This window comes from Marmota flaviventris, chromosome 1 (genome assembly GCF_047511675.1).
Source record: "Marmota flaviventris isolate mMarFla1 chromosome 1, mMarFla1.hap1, whole genome shotgun sequence".
NCBI lineage: Eukaryota > Metazoa > Chordata > Mammalia > Rodentia > Sciuridae > Marmota > Marmota flaviventris.
In genome coordinates, this window is record NC_092498.1 from 218,734,267 (window position 1) to 218,749,154 (window position 14,888).

General features: G+C 68.4%; 1 long non-coding RNA gene across 1 annotated transcript; it reads left to right on the top strand.

Annotated features, from left to right (window-relative positions):
* The first annotated feature begins 6,821 nt into the window (after positions 1-6,821).
* Positions 6,822-11,608, top strand: LOC139702576 (uncharacterized). Its single transcript, XR_011705192.1, has 2 exons — positions 6,822-6,895; positions 6,943-11,608. It is a non-coding gene; the product is annotated as an uncharacterized lncRNA (long non-coding RNA).
* The last annotated feature ends 3,280 nt before the right edge of the window (positions 11,609-14,888 follow it).

Below are 14,888 nucleotides of genomic sequence, written 5' to 3' on the forward strand. Positions count from 1 at the left end.
GGCCGCGTGTTAAAAGTGTCCACCGACGTCGTGTCGGAGCTGTGGGTGCCCAAAGGACCTCCACACACAACCACTTTGAAAACGGACGATGACCCCAGCACTGGCCATTCTCGGGCCTCGTGACACAGCCTCTCCTCACCTGCCCCGGAAGCCCTTCCCTGGATGGTCCTCAGGGAGCCGCAGAAGGCCAGCCCAGCTGACCGGGAGCCCATCTGGAGGGAGGGAGAAGTGCACTGTGGGAAGCTCGCCAGCCAGGGCCACCGGCCTCGGGGGAGCAAAGAGCTGGCCCAGCCTGGCCACGGATCGCGCAGTCGCCGGCCTGTGCCCGACGCGCAGTTGAGACTCGTGATTTCTAACCAGGAGAGGACGACCCGGGCCGGCCACTCAGGGAGAGCCACGCAGAAGGACCGGAGCAGCACTCGGGGTGCCCACCTGGTGCTGTCGGGTGCCCCGATCACCCCATAGCGCATTTCCAGGTCGGCTCACAGGGTCACCGGCCTCAGCACCTCGAGCCCAGTCCCTAGGTGACATCCTCACGATGGCAGTGGGCCGAGCCCAGCGGCCGTGGCGGGAGAGGGTGCATCTTGCTCCTGCGCAGCTGCCCCCGAGGCCAGAGCCGAGCTGGGGTCCTGCAGGCAGCAGGTTGGATCCCCGCAGAGGGCCGCGGGCAGCATTCACAGGTTGTCCGGGGCACACAGTAGGTGCTCAGTAAGAACTGCCAAGGAGCCGAGGCCCAGGGCAGCCACGGCCTCAGAAGGCCTCCCAGGTGCCGGGGATGGAGCCCAGGGCCTCGCACACGGTGCCCGGCCACAGGCCCCAGCCTCACTTCCCAGAAGACGCACGTGGATGTGGCTGGGCCCCCTGTGTCCTGGGCGCGGACGCTGTACCTTGGGGACCGAGCACGGAGACGTGGTGGCCTTTGATTGATGCCTTTGCCTTTAAAGGGTCCCACACAAGTGTTCCCCACCCCAAATGCCGAATCTGACGTTCGCCCAGGAGGGACCCAGCGAGCCGCCCCGGGGCGCCCCGGCACCCTCAGGAGGTGCTCGACCTCATCTGCAGAGGCAGCCCCCACGGGCCCCGCAGCACCGGTCACTTGCTGGTCACTTGCTGACCGTCCTGTGTGCTGCTGGCCCCGTGGGTCAGTGCAGGCTCCCAGGTCCACGCGGAGCAGCGGGAGGACCATGTGCCCTGACGCTCGGTCACTTCTTCACTAGGGAGACTATGGGGTCCCCCGGGTCCAGGCCCCAGAACTTGTCCCCTCGGTGCTGGCCACGTCCACGCTGCGGGTCTGCTGCTGTAGTGCTTCACCTTCCGAGGATGGTGGGCGCCCCAGTTCTCAACCCTCCCGGGCTGTCCTCCGGGAGGCCGGGAGGCCCAGCCTTTGCACACTTGCCTGGGGGACTGTCCTCTGGGAGCCTGGGGCACGGAGAGGCCAGCGCGTCTGGTAGGAGCCTCCTGGGCCACGAGCTGTGGCCTCCCTTGGGTGAAGACCCAGGAGGACGGGGCCAGATCCTGCACTGGAGCCTGGCACGGGCTCCTGGGGAAGGTGCTAGACAGACGGGGAAGATGAGGCCCAGAGAGGTTGAGGACTTGCCCGGTGCCACACAGGAGGTGGTCAGCTGGGGACTTGGGTCTCAGAGCTCGTCTCTCTCTGAACCCAGAAGGCCTCACCTTCCAGTCCCACCTCCAGAGAAGAGGCAGGGAGGAGACAGGGTGGGAGCGAGGACACGCTGGTGCTGGCACGGGGCTCTGCTGCTCTGCTCCTCCCGGCCTCTGTAGGGAGCGACTATGATTGATGGGGGCAGGGGGTCCTCCAGCCACTGCCACCAACCTGGCGCTTCCTGGTGACCTCCCCACTCGTCCTGATCCTGGGAGGCCAGCAGTAGCGTCACCGAGTCCGTGTTATAGAAGAGGAGCTCGAGGCCCCAGTGGCCTGAGCCTAACAGCAGTCCTTTCCCACTGGAGCAGAAGTTTCCGGAGCCAGTGGAGGAGGGTGGAGTTTCCCGAGCTCAGAGCGGGCACATCCTTGCTCCCCGCCTCTGCTCTGGCCTGGCTGGGGTCGGTCTCCTCAGGGCATCTGCCAACCCTCGCCCGGCATGGGGCTGGCACAAACGGATCCGGGATCCGCACGGAGGGTGCCCTTGGAGCTCCCTTTGAGGGAAGTCCTGTCATCGTCATCGTCATGCGTGCCTCCTGCATCCGGCCAGGCTGCTCCCGCTGGGTGGCACCGCCAGTCTTTCTCACTTTGACACAGGGTCTCCCTCGGTGGCCCTGCTGGCCTCGACCTTGCCGTCCTCCTGCCTCAGCCTCCTCAGGAGGCGAGATCGAGGTCGTGCCCACTGTTGACTCTTATGGTTGTCTTGTTGCTGGGGGTGGAACCAGGGCCTCGCCCAGGCTGGACGGGCACTGCGCCCAGCTCGGGGGAGGGGGGCAGACCTCTTCACACCGCCTCTGGAGAGTCAGCAAGAAACCCCCAGGGGCACAAAATGTCGACGTTCCAACAAGGACGGGCTGAGATGGCTGGGCACCTTCGGCCTCAGCTCTGGGACCACAGCCTGGTCCCAGGGGCTCCCGACTGGGTGGGGAGCTGTGGAGGCCCAAGGCTGAGGCCGGGCCTCCACACAGGCCTCCGAGGGAAGAGGGCTGCCCCTCTCTTCTAGGAGCACAGGGCTGGGTCCAGGGCCCTTCCTCCCCGCCCCCCCTCCCTGCCCAGGCCCGCACAGCCCCCTTCCTGCCCCCAGCTGTCCCTGTGCCGGGCTGGACTCCGTGGGGAACCTCCCCTCCCCCGCCCCCGGGAGGAATCGCCTGGCAGCAGCCCACGTCCCGCCCTCGCCCTGCGGTCCCTGCCAAGCCTGACGTGGCCAAACGGGGCCCGCAGAGGGTGGCGGCCTCGCCCATCCCGGCGCCTTGCCTCAGTTTCCCCGTGGGGAGGCCCCGGGGGCGGGAGGCTGGGCTCACAGCCCGCCCCCCCCTAGCGTCTGCTGGGCTCTGGTGCCAGGAGAGGCCCAGCCAACGGGAGGGGTCCCGGTCCCTGTCCTGGGCCTGTCCTCCAGCCGGGGAGGACCAGGGCCCGACATGTCTGTGCCACCGACTCTGTCTCACGGGGTCCCCAGGGCTCCCCCTCTGGGGCTCAGCCTCTGTCCCCGGCTCCAGCAAGAGCGGTGCCCACGGGCCCCGGGAGGGGCAGGGGAGGGGGAGGCCCGGGCTGCAACTCTGGAACAGGGACCTCGGTCATCAGAGGGGCTTTTTGTGAAGCCGTTTGTCAGCATTTATTGAGCACCTGCTGCGTGCCAGGCACTGGGGACGGGGTCAGGGTGTGGAGGCCCAGTGCTGGGTGGTGGCTAGAACTGAGGGAGGACAGGGAGGCCCGGGGCTGGGAGGCAGGGCCTGGGGCAGGAGGAGCCCGCGGCTGCAGCGGGGGAGAGCGGGGCCCTGGCAGGTCAGGCAGGGCCCTGTGGGCTGCAGGGAGGACCTGGGCTCTGACCCAGGGACCACGGGGGACCACGGAGGGAGGCAGCGGGAGGGAGGCTGGCGCGGGCGGGTGCTCCCAGGCGCCCTCTGGCGGCTGCAGGAGGACGGGCAGCGGGAGGCAAGATGGCAGGGGACCAGGCAGAGGGGCTGAGCCACGCAGGCCGCCTGGACTGGACAGGGACAAGCCTGGCCACCTCCCCTCAGCCCGGCCCCCCGCCAGGCGTCCTCACAGCCTGTCTGAGGAGGCCGGGGCTCCGGAGGCCCCGCACGGCCTGCCTGTCCCCTCCCGCCCCCTCTCCTCTGCCTCGCCCCCAGCACGCCAGGCTTGTCTGTCCCCAGGGCCGGCAGGGGCTGTCCTCTAGGCTGGAGGCTCCGCTTCTCGGTGCCCCTTGGTGCCGTCCACCCTCGCCCTCGGCGCCCACACACGGCAGGTGCTCAACAGCTGGCCATCGAGCCGCCCCCTGGACGTGCAGGCGTGACCTGGCCCCGACCCGGTGGGGACAAGGCGGAAGGAGGCAGGTCAGGCAGGGAGCTCTGGGCCAGGGGAGCTGGCTGGACTCTGTGGGGACCAGGGGACCCACCCCGCGCCCGTCTCTGGGCCCGTCGGGCTTTGTCCTGGGAGAGCTGTGACCCACTGGGGCCTCCCGTTGGCGGGGACAGGTCCAGCTGGGCCTTTCGTCCCACGGCCACCTGGCGTGGACCCGTCAGTGGTCCTGGTGCCCGGCCGAGCTGCTGCTTCCTTCTTGGCGGCACCCTCGGGGCCAGGGCCGTGGCACTGCCCGGGCATGCCAGCGTGCCAGTCCCAGGTTGTGCAACCGGGCATGCCCTGGGCCCCTCTGCCAGCTCCTGTGGCACAGCCAGCCTGGTGACTACCCACCCTGCCGCAGGGGTGCTCTGGGTCACGCCCTGCCGGGCACCTGGGCCGGGCACCTGGGCGGCAGGAGCTGGATCCACCCCGGGCTGTGTGACCCTGGCAGGCCTCCGCCCCTCTCTGAGCTCGAATGCCTCCTGCACTAAACAGGAGCTTCCGGTGGTGACCAAGCCATGGGGCAGAGGTCCAGCCCAGGGCGGCTCTTCCCCCATCGGGATGTGGCCACCTCTGGGGACATCATCTGTCATTATTGCAGAGGGTCTGGAGCTGCTGCTGGTGTCCACACGCAGTGTCCTCCACAGCAGGGCATTGTCCCCTCATGCAGGGGACCCGGCCCAGCGCCCACAGCTCTGCAGACAGGACGGCCACTCGTACCGCTGAGTAGACTGGCCTCCCGCTGCTGGCCCAAGGCCCTCAGACGTCCTGTTGACAGGGTGGGGGACACTGCCCGCCGGGTCCACTCCTACCTCGGGCGGCTTCCTGCCCACCTCCCAGGTGTGGGGACTGAGGCGCCCGCTGTCCCCCACCTGGAGCCCAGGGCCAGCTCGGCCCACGCTGCGGAGCCCGTCCTGCCCGGGCTGAGTGTCCTGGGTCCACTGCTCTGGTCTCTCCGCCCGGCTGTGGGGTCTGGAGGGCACGGCCATCCCGCCACCGTGCAGTGGGGTGGCCTAGGCCCCGCGCTTGCCTGGACCCACTGGGAGGCCCAGCCGTCCCCAGCCTGGACCCTAAGTGCCGCGTGGGGACGTGTGCCTGCGGTGGAGACGGACTCACTTCCTCTCCTGAGGGCCAGCGGCACCGTGGCCCGGCATCGCGCGGCCTGGGGTGAGGGGCCTCGGCTGCAGCTCCGACGCCCGGGACGCGGAGGTGGCAGCCTCGCCCCCCCACGGGCTCGGCCTCGGGCAGCACGCGGGCTCCACGGCTGACCCGTCCCAAGCACAGGGGCCGCTGCCCGCCCGTCGCCCAGGCCCCCGGGAGAGGGTCAAGGTCAGAGGGACTCGGCTCCTCGCGCTCCCTGGAACCTCCCTTCCGTCTTCCAAACAGCGAGGAAGACCCCAGCCCTGGGGGGCTCTGGGGGGAGGCCGGCCACCTCCCGCCGCTTTGGACACATTCCGTGTCCTTAAGGGACCCACGAGCCTCCGCCCTGGCCTCTGCCCCCGGCCCCCGTTCAGGCCGTGGCTTTGCCTCTCAGGACCCTGAGGCCATGGCCCGTGCCTCGGTTTCCCGCCTATACGTTGGGGATGGTCACTGGCCTGTGGCTGTCCCTGTGAGTGACCCTGCACCCCTCGCTGTTCTCTTTCAGGGCAGTCAGCCCCACCCTGCCGGCTGCCCCCGAGGGCTCCGCGCACAGTGGGTCTCCTGGCCTTTCCCCTCTGCCCCCCGAACCCCAGCCTTGGTGGGGACAGCAGCAGGCAGCTGGGCATGGCATGGCAGCGGGGACGCAGCAGGTGGACCAACCCGGGCAGAGCAGGCTGGACGCCAGCCGGGCCATCCAGTGGGCAGCTTGGGGTGGTGGCCCTCCCTGGGGACAGGCCTGGCTGGGGACAGGGGCTCTGCCTCCTGGGCGGGGCGGCAGGAGGGCGGGGGACGCTCGGGATGCGGGACAGGAAGCGGCTGCGGGTGGAGACGGGGCTTGATTTCCGGCAGCGCCGTGGGTTAGTGGGGGAGGGTCTGGTCCCTGTGCCACCCCCACCCTGTGCCACCCTGTGCCACACCAGTCCCAGGGAAGCAGATGTTCCCCTGACGCCACCGTCCCCACTGCCCGCCTCTGTGGCCCCTGAGGGGACATGGGCCAGGCGCTGCCTCTGTCGCCACCTGGCACGGCCACCTCCCGGGGCTCAGTCCTGCCGCATCTGCACCTCTCTGCGGACCTGCGCCGGGGCCTGTCCCCAGCGCTCTGTAAGCATCAATGCGTCTGCCCCTCTTGGGACTTGGGGACACTGTTGACAGGTGGGGAGATGAGGCAGGTGGCTAGGCGCTGCTGGTGACAGCGAGGTTGTCACCCTTGGGCCACCAGGGGCCATGCTGCTGGCCGAGGCGGAGTCGGGCGGCCTCCTGCACCACAGCTGGGAACTCAGGCAGCGCCGGGCGGCTGGGGCAGTGCAGGCCAGACGGTGCCCCCCCCTGTGGTGCCACCCAGGGACCACCCAGGGACACCCTGTGGTGCCAGGGCTCGCGCCTCTGCTTCCTGAGGGACATCATGACATCTGGGAGGTCACCATGTCCTGGGGCCAGGCCTGAGGGGATCCTGCCCCAGGTGCCGCTGAGGCTAAGAACAGGAGCAAGTGGACCACCCAGGACCACCCCGAGACCACCCAGGGACCACCCAGGACCACCCAGGACCAGGACCACCCAGGGACCACCCAGGACCAGGACCACCCAGGGACCACCTAGGATCACCCCAGACCACCCTGGGGCCACCCAGGACCAGGACCACCCAGGGACCACCTAGGATCACCCCAGACCACCCTGGGGCCACCCAGGACCAGGACCACCCAGGGACCACCCAGGACCAGGACCACCCAGGACCACCCAGGACCAGGACCACCCAGGGTCCACCTAGGACCACCCAGGACCAGGACCACCCAGGGTCCACCTAGGACCACCCAGGACCAGGACCACCCAGGACCACCTAGGATCACCCCAGACCACCCTGTGGCCACCCAGGGACCACCCTGAGATCACCCCGACCACCTGGAGACCACCCAGGACCACCCAGGGACCACCCCCGAAACCACCCCAGGACTACCCCAGGACCACCCAGGGTCCACCTAGGACCACCCCAGACCACCCTGTGGCCACCCAGGGACCACCCTGAGATCACCCTGGACCACCTGGAGACCACCCAGGACCACCCTGGCACCACCTGGAGACCACCCAGGGACCCACAGGGACCCAGGGGCCCCGCAGCACCTCTGGGGCTGTTTCCCACAACCTGGGGGTGGGTCCAGGCCCCCAGTTTGGGGAGGAGGACACTGAGGCTCAGGGCCAGGGCACGGGGGGAGCCTCCCTGGGCCTGCTCGTCCCTCGGTCAGGAGCCGGGTCAGCCCGGCCTGCAGCTGGACTCGGCCAGTGCCGTGGCTCCAGGCCCTGCTTGGTGGGCACAGGGGTGGCCGGGCTGCGGGTGGCTTGGTCGCAGACCCCACCTCCTCTGGAGCCCGCCTGGAGCCCCCACCCAGCCCCAGTGGCGGGTCCGCTACAGAGTGACCGCTGGGGTAAGGCCAGAGAGGCGGGACAAGGAGAGGCGGTTTCCAGGACCAAGTGTCCTCCTGAGCGGGCCCTGGGTCCCCGAGGCTCCTCCTTGTCAGCCTCAGCACCCACCCCCGGCGGGATCCAGCTCAGAGGGCGTCAGCTGTGCCGGGGCAGGGTGGGTCAGTCTGGGAACCAGCTGGCAGACGTGCCCTCGGGCCCCGTCCCCCCAGCAGCTAACCACCGCAGGCCAGCTCCAGACCTCGGCTCTCTCTGGGAAATGGGTTTGTAAGGCTATGAGTTTGGAGTCTGGTACACAGTTGGTGTGAAATAATTGCATGCCTTGGTTGGGCTGCAGGAGCTAGAATTAGGGCTACACAGACTGTCAGTGGGGTGTCAGCCCCGGCAATCCCGATGGTGAGAGCGACCAGTGAGCCACGGTGGCCACACCTGGGATCCCAGCCACTCAGGAGGCTGAGGCCGGAGGATGGCAAGTTGGAGGCCAGCCTCAGCAGCTTAGAGAGATCCTGTCTCAAGTGGAAAGAGCTGGGGCCACTCAGGGTGGGCAGCCCTGGGCTCCATCTCGGGCAGCCAGGGGCTGGGCGGGGGCTCGCCTGGTGCCCACCACTGCTTCCTGTGACCCTGAGTTGTGCCCATGACCTGTCTCCCTCCCTGGGATCCCAGCAAGGCCAGGCCAGGGTGCCACCGGGTCTCCACCCCCAGGATGGCCGGAGCGCGGGCGTATCCCAGGGAGGGGTGGGCAACGGGAGAGTGGCCCGCGGGAGAGACAGCGCCCCACGGGGTTCATTGTCCCCACAGCCCGGGGAGACTGAGGCCCAGGGTCCCCAGAGCTGAGATTGAAGGTGGCCCTCCTTGGAGAGATGCTGGCATCTGTGAGCCTGGGGACAAGGCCACCGAGGATGGCCACACCAGGTCCCCACCAGCCCCCTGCAGCCGTCCCGGGTGGCGTGGAGCAGCGGGGCCGGAAACTGCCATGGCCACCGGCCGTGGGCAGCTGTGCTGTGCGGGGTGGACACCCCCTGTCTCCACGGCCAGGACGGGGACGCGCGGGGCTCTGCCACCCAGCTGTCCACCTCTTCCCCCGACGCTCGCTCCGTGTGGGATCCGCGAGAGAGGCTCGGCCAGCAGCTGTGGCTGGACAGGATGAGGGAGTGGCCGGCCCTCCCTCCGCTCACAGCTTGGCCTGGTGGGAGCACCGGAGGCTCCAAGCCGTCCCTCTGGGTGGCCACCGTGCAGGCCACCCTCCGTCCACTCACCCCACCCGTGGCCTCCTGTCCCAGCCGCAGGCTGTCCCCTCTCTGCCCGTCCCGCCCGGCCCCGCCTGCCCGTCTCTGAGTGGCCTCGCCCTGCAGCCCCCACCCCCACCTGCCCCTGGCCCGCGGCCTCACTGTCCTCTGGCCAACGCTGGGCCCCGGGGCCGGCCCTCAGCAGGACCTTGGTAAACGTTTGGGCGGAGGGTCAGCAGCCCCGGCCGCGGGACCCACTGGGCACCGCTCGCGTCTGTAGATGAAGGTGGGCACAGGGGGCTGCCCACGACAGGACTGTCCGCGTTTGTGTGGCAAGGGCAGCGCCGAGGGGTCACGCCAGAGGCCACTGGCCCTCCAGGCCCCGCAGGTCCACTCTCGACCCGAGTAGAGAAAGGCTGCGTTAGTCCCGAGGCCAGCCACCCCGGCCCGGCCCCCCGCCTGGCTCGGGCAGCCCCTGGCACGTGGCCTGGGGGCCTCAGTTTCCGTTCTCAGGTGGAGGGAGGGGTCCAGCCTCACCCACGGCATCTGGCAGGAGGGTGACCACGGCCACCAAACGCCTCTGGAGCTCGGAGCCACTGCCTGCGCGGCTGGAGCTGGCCCTGAGCTGGCCGGGGGAGGCAGAGGCTGGCCGCGCGCGGCCCAGGGAGGACGCCATCCTCGGTCCAGTCCAACAGAACCACAAGAGGCCCCGGAAGTGGCCCCCGGGGGCACAAGACAGGGGTCCTGCCCCCAGACCCGCACCCAGGCCAGCAGATGTGAGGCCACAGCACTGGCCGGGGGAGCCCCAGGCCGGCAGCACAGGAGCCCTCGGCCCAGTGGCCGCACACACAACAGAGGGGACCGAGGACAGGGATGCCCTGGCTGCAGAGGGGACGGAGGGCCACGGGCTGTGCTGGTGGCAGCCGGGCCTGGGGCAGGCCCTCTGGGAAGCAGTGTTCGGCCACCCAGCTGAAGCACACAGCTTCGCACCGCTGGACGGGCCACTTGCGCCCACGGAGAGACGGCGAGAGCAAGCAGCAGCTTTGTCTAAGAGCCCACACCAGGGACCTCGTGGCCTCCACCCTTGAGTGCACGAAAGCCCAGGTGGCCTCATGGGTGGAATATCACTCAGCCAGGAAGAAGGGCCACCTCCATGTCCAGCAGGTGTGTGGGTGGCGGTGCCCCACCAATGCGGTGTTCGGGTGCCAATCCCTGAGACCTCAGAGCGTGGCAGGGTCTTTACAGAGGTCATCATATTAAAGCAAGGTCATTAGGGTGGGTCCTGACCCAACAGGACCTGGCCTTAAATGGGAAATCCAGACACAAATGCACAGCCGGAGGTGCTGCGTGGACACTGGGCAGCGTCCAGAGGAACCCAGTCCAGCCAGGTGCAGCCACATCGGATCCCAGGCCCTCTGGCCCAGGTGGGAGGCTGAGGCAGGAGGATGCAGGTTTGAGGCCAGCCTCAGCAACTTAATGAGACCCTGTCCTAAAATGAAAAATGAAAAGGGCCCAGAGGCGCAGCTTGGTGGCTAAGCGCTCATGGGCTCGGTCCTCGCACAGGGACCCAGTTGGTTCTGCTCCACGAGGGGCATCATCGGTGCCGTCCGCCCACCCCTGTCCAGGGGCCTCCCAGGCCTGGAGGGAGCGGAGCTGGGCACCTCCTGCCTCCTGGCACCGAGAGGAAGCCGAGCCGAGCTTGGGACGGGCCTGGGCTGGGCAGGAGCCCGAGGGGCCTGGGGGGCTGCTGGGGAAGTGGGTTCGTCACTTCCTGCTCTCACAGCTCTGGTGGTGACAGTCCTCTGAGCTCCTGAGCCAGCGCCGGGCACCAGGACGCACCCGGGAGGGAGCCGGCGCCCCTCTCAGGGCCACGCGCGCGGGGACAGAGAAGTGATTCTCCAGGAGTCCACGTGACGCTGGAGGGTCCCAAGGGGCCCGGGGAGCACAGGGACAGGTGACAGGGCGACTCGGGAAAGCAGCCCTGGGCCTGGAGGCCCGTCTCCTGGTCACGCGCTGCCCTCTGGTGGGGCCCACAGGCATCGCGCCTGGCTGTCCACAGCCACCAGACCTCGCGGCTGCAGCGGGCCACCAGCGGACAGTGGCCCACGTCTTCATCCCAGCAGCTCCGGAGGCCGAGGCAGGAGGACTGAGTTCAAAGCCAGCCTCAGCCACAGCGAGGCCCTGAGCACCTCCGCGGGACCCTGGCTCTAAATGGCCGTCCTGCTCCTCCCCAGTCCCCCGCGCCACAGGCCCGGCCGAGCCTCCTGCACACTCGCAGCCTGGACCCAAGGTCTCGCTGCTGAGGCCAAAGAGCGGCCATCGTCACCAAGTCACGCTGAAAGACAAGGTGCCCACGAGGGTCCCCACAGTCTGCCACCGAGAGGGGTGCCCCGGCCCCACCCTACCCGCAGCACCCCAAGTGTCCTGGACACTGCCCCCTGGACACCACCCACTGTCCCCTGTGTGGTCACAGTCATCCTGGTACATAGCCAGTGCCCTCCAGCCCCCGCACGGTGCAGGAGAGGACGTCGGCCCTCGGCAGCAGGATGCCGGACCCCACCGCAGCTCCAGGCGGACTTTCGTTTTCTTTGCGTAAAGTCAAACTCCGGTTCTCAGTGTTTTCAAACCATTTTTCTTTCTTTTCTGGGATGGTTGGCTCATGTCCTTTGAGTCGCTTCAGTCGGTCTTCTCTTGTTGATTCGTAGACGATCTTTACATACTCGCTGACCAGAAGAAAAATCTGCAAGTATGTCACGGATCTCTGGCTAAGGTCTGCCCTGGGTTTCGGGCCTTTCTGCCTCACAGAAAAAACCGGACTTCCGCGAAATTAGACCTTCATGTCTTTATGGCTGTTGGGCTCTGGACTTGCTACCAAGGCCTCCTCCTTCCCAACCGTCATCCCCCGTATCTTCTCCCAGTGCTCGGGGTTTGGCCTTTCAGGCCCGGGTCCCTGGACTGTGCTCACGGCTGGCCACTTGGCCCTTTGGCGATGCCGACGGGAGGAAGATGGGTCCCACGGGGAGAATCTAGGCTTTCCTCAGGTACCAAAGAGACCGTGTCCCCTGCAGGCAGCACTGAGGGAGACCCTGTACCCACAGCTGGGAACTCAGAGCACAGAGGGCGGCGTGGGACGGTGACGGCAGTGTCCACGGAGGCCACATGATCGTAGAGCGTGGGCAGGGAACGGGAAAGAGCAGGAAAACCCTTCAACAGGGGTTTCAAATGACACTGGGGGACAGTCCCTCCCCGGTTTCAGGGGCTCGAATGCTGCCCTCCAGGCGGGGGACCCACTGGACAGAGAGGCCGAGAGCAGCTGTGCCGTGGAGGGGCCCTGAGGTCCCCACGGGCGCCCGGTGGCACCAGGCACCACGGGTCAGGGTGAGGAGCAGGGCGTCCCCCCGCCACATGCTCTTCCCAAACCCCGGTCCCCAGGCCTAGCCAGGATGACACTGGCCAGCCCAGGCTGGGGACACCCCCAGGACCCTCAGCTCGTCCAGGCCCAAGAAACCAACATCACCCAAGAAGCCGCCCAGCCCAGAGGGGCCCGCGGGGACGTCAATGCCACAGGGGGTCCGGTGGGGTCCTGGGCCCAAGGGGACGCGGGTGGACAAGCTCAACTAATGATAAAACTCAGTGAAGACTCGAGGGTGGAGTCCGGGCTGACGTGGTGGCGGCCAGTTGACCTCAGTTAATAACAGCCAGTGCCGTTTGCTGTGGTCGGGGGACGCAGGACAGTACTACACGTCTCGGGCCCGGGGCTGAACGTGGGGGCGCCTGACCACCGGCCACCCCCGTCGTGAGGCAGATTTTATTAGGGACAGGGCCTCACTGAGTTGCTCAGGGCCTCGCTGTGGCTGAGGCTGGCTTTGACCTCGTCCTCCTGCCCCAGCCTCCCGACGGTCAGTTCCGCTGCATCTCAGCTGAGCGGAAGGCGCCCCCGAGGTCCGCCTGGGCCGCGGCGAGCGACGGGGATTCTCTGGGACCGAACTCTCTGGCTTTTCCTCAAGTCGGGGCCCCTGAGACTCGGGCCTGAGCCGGCTTTTCTCCATCACCGGAGCCCCGAGTGCCCTGGGGAGCTGGGTCCCCAGCCCAGCCACGGCCACGCGCCTGTCCCCGGAGAGTCGGCCGTCCTCCCCTGATGGGCTCCTTTATTTGGCGCCCAGGGTCTACCACGCCCTCTGATATGAGTGCTGGGGACCAGAGGAGGAGAGAAGTCTCAGCCCCTCCGGGCCACTGGGTGTGCGCGGGGCTCACAGGGAGCCCACGTCCCTGTCACACGAGGAGCAGGTGGGGCACAGACAGGCAGGGCAGGACCACTAGTCGGGGAGGCATGCCCCGGTGCCACCAGAACCGAGGACAGCCTTCCCCAGGACTGGACAGGTGTCCGGGTGCCAGGCCACCGGGGAGGGGCAGCTCCCACAAAGGCCCTGGGGCAGGACTGAGCCTGGCCTGTGGGGACATAGCAAGGGACCCGGGTGGCTGAAGTAGGCGAGCGAGGGGGAGAGAGGGAGAGCAGGCAGGGGACGCGGCAGGTCACTCCGGTCCGTGGGCTGGGGGAGGGCGGGACCTGGGGCCGCGGGGTCAGGGAGCAGACGGCGGCACCAGGGCAGCGGGCGCCTAGCATCCAGGTGGCCGTGACTCCGTCAGACCGGCTCCTCTCCCTCCCGGGGCCTCAGCGACCCTGCCCCTTAAGGGGGTGGACGCCTGGCCAGCGTTACTGGCTTCCTGGGGGCACTAGTCCCGGCGGCGAGCACGGTGACCACCAGCCACCCGCAGGCCGCAGGCCCCGGGGCGGGGTCACTGTCCCCCCACAGATGAGTGGACCGGGCAGGGAGCTGGGGCGCCGCTGAGCGGCTGGAGGGTGGCCTCGTCTGGGCAGGGCCTCGTGGAGGTGGCGTCCTTAGGACCGAGACCTAGCGGGAGCCACGGGCGCCCCGAGGAGAAACAGCTGCCCAGGAAGGGGGACTAGCATGGGCCAGGGCCTGGGCAGCAGCCACTGGGGCCAAGGGCCCAGTGTCCCTCCTGAGAGCCTGCGGTCACTGTTCTCCTGGCCCAATCCCACCACCTTGCTCCACCCACGGAGCCCCTGTCCCCGAGACCGGCCACCCAGAGTGGGTGGCTCAGCGCGACCCGCCCCCAGCGGCCTCCAGCTGGGAACAATCGTAGAGGGGCCATTAAGCCAGCGGCGGCCACAGGGCACAGGCTCCGCTGTAATTTTCCACTGATTTGTCTGCGGTGGGTCCCCGGAGCTCAGCCTGCGTGGGGCGGAGGGGGCGGGTGTCAGGTCCCAAGGCCGGGTGCCAGGCGGGCGGGCAGGGGACAGGACTGGGCGGGAGATGCAGGAAGGGGTCAACTCCTCAAATGTCCTCTGCCTGGTCCTGAAGTGGGCCTCCCCAGGGCTGAGCTGGGCCCCTTGCCTTGAAGGACTTGGGAGGATGCCACTGTCTGAGCCGCCACCTACCCACCCAGCCACCCTGCCCCCACCCACACCCATCCACCTGTCCACCCACCCTCTGCCATCCATCTGTCCACCCACCCGTCCACCCACCCGTCCACCCATCTGTCCGTCCACCCACCCGTCCACCCATCTGTCCGTCCACCCACCTGTCCGTCCACCCACCTGTCCACCCACCCGTCCACCCATCCGTCCACCCACCTGTCCACCCATCTGTCCGTCCACCCGTCCACCCACCCGTCCACCCACCCGTCCACCCACCTCCCTGCCTGCATCCCCCTGACCCTGGATGCTGGTCACAAGACCACAGGCATCACCTTAGGGTGCAGGGCCTCTCTGCCCACTCACGGCCCCTGGACGCCCTGCAGTCATGGGCTCAGTCCTCTCACATCTGCTCTTCCGCCCTGTCCCCATCTCGGGTCCAGTCCCACTGCCTCCCTGTCCCCGAGCTCAGGGCCCAGGCAACGGCCTCACTCCATCTCCTGGCTCCGCACGACCTGCTCCCCAGGTCCTCCCTCCCCCGTCCCCGCCGTCCTGCCCACTCCCGCCACTCCCTGCTGCCCTGAGGGAGGCCACCTCCATCACCTCTGCCACACCTGGGCCACCTGGGTCATGCCTGGGTCATGCCTGAGCCACACCTAGACCACACCTGAGT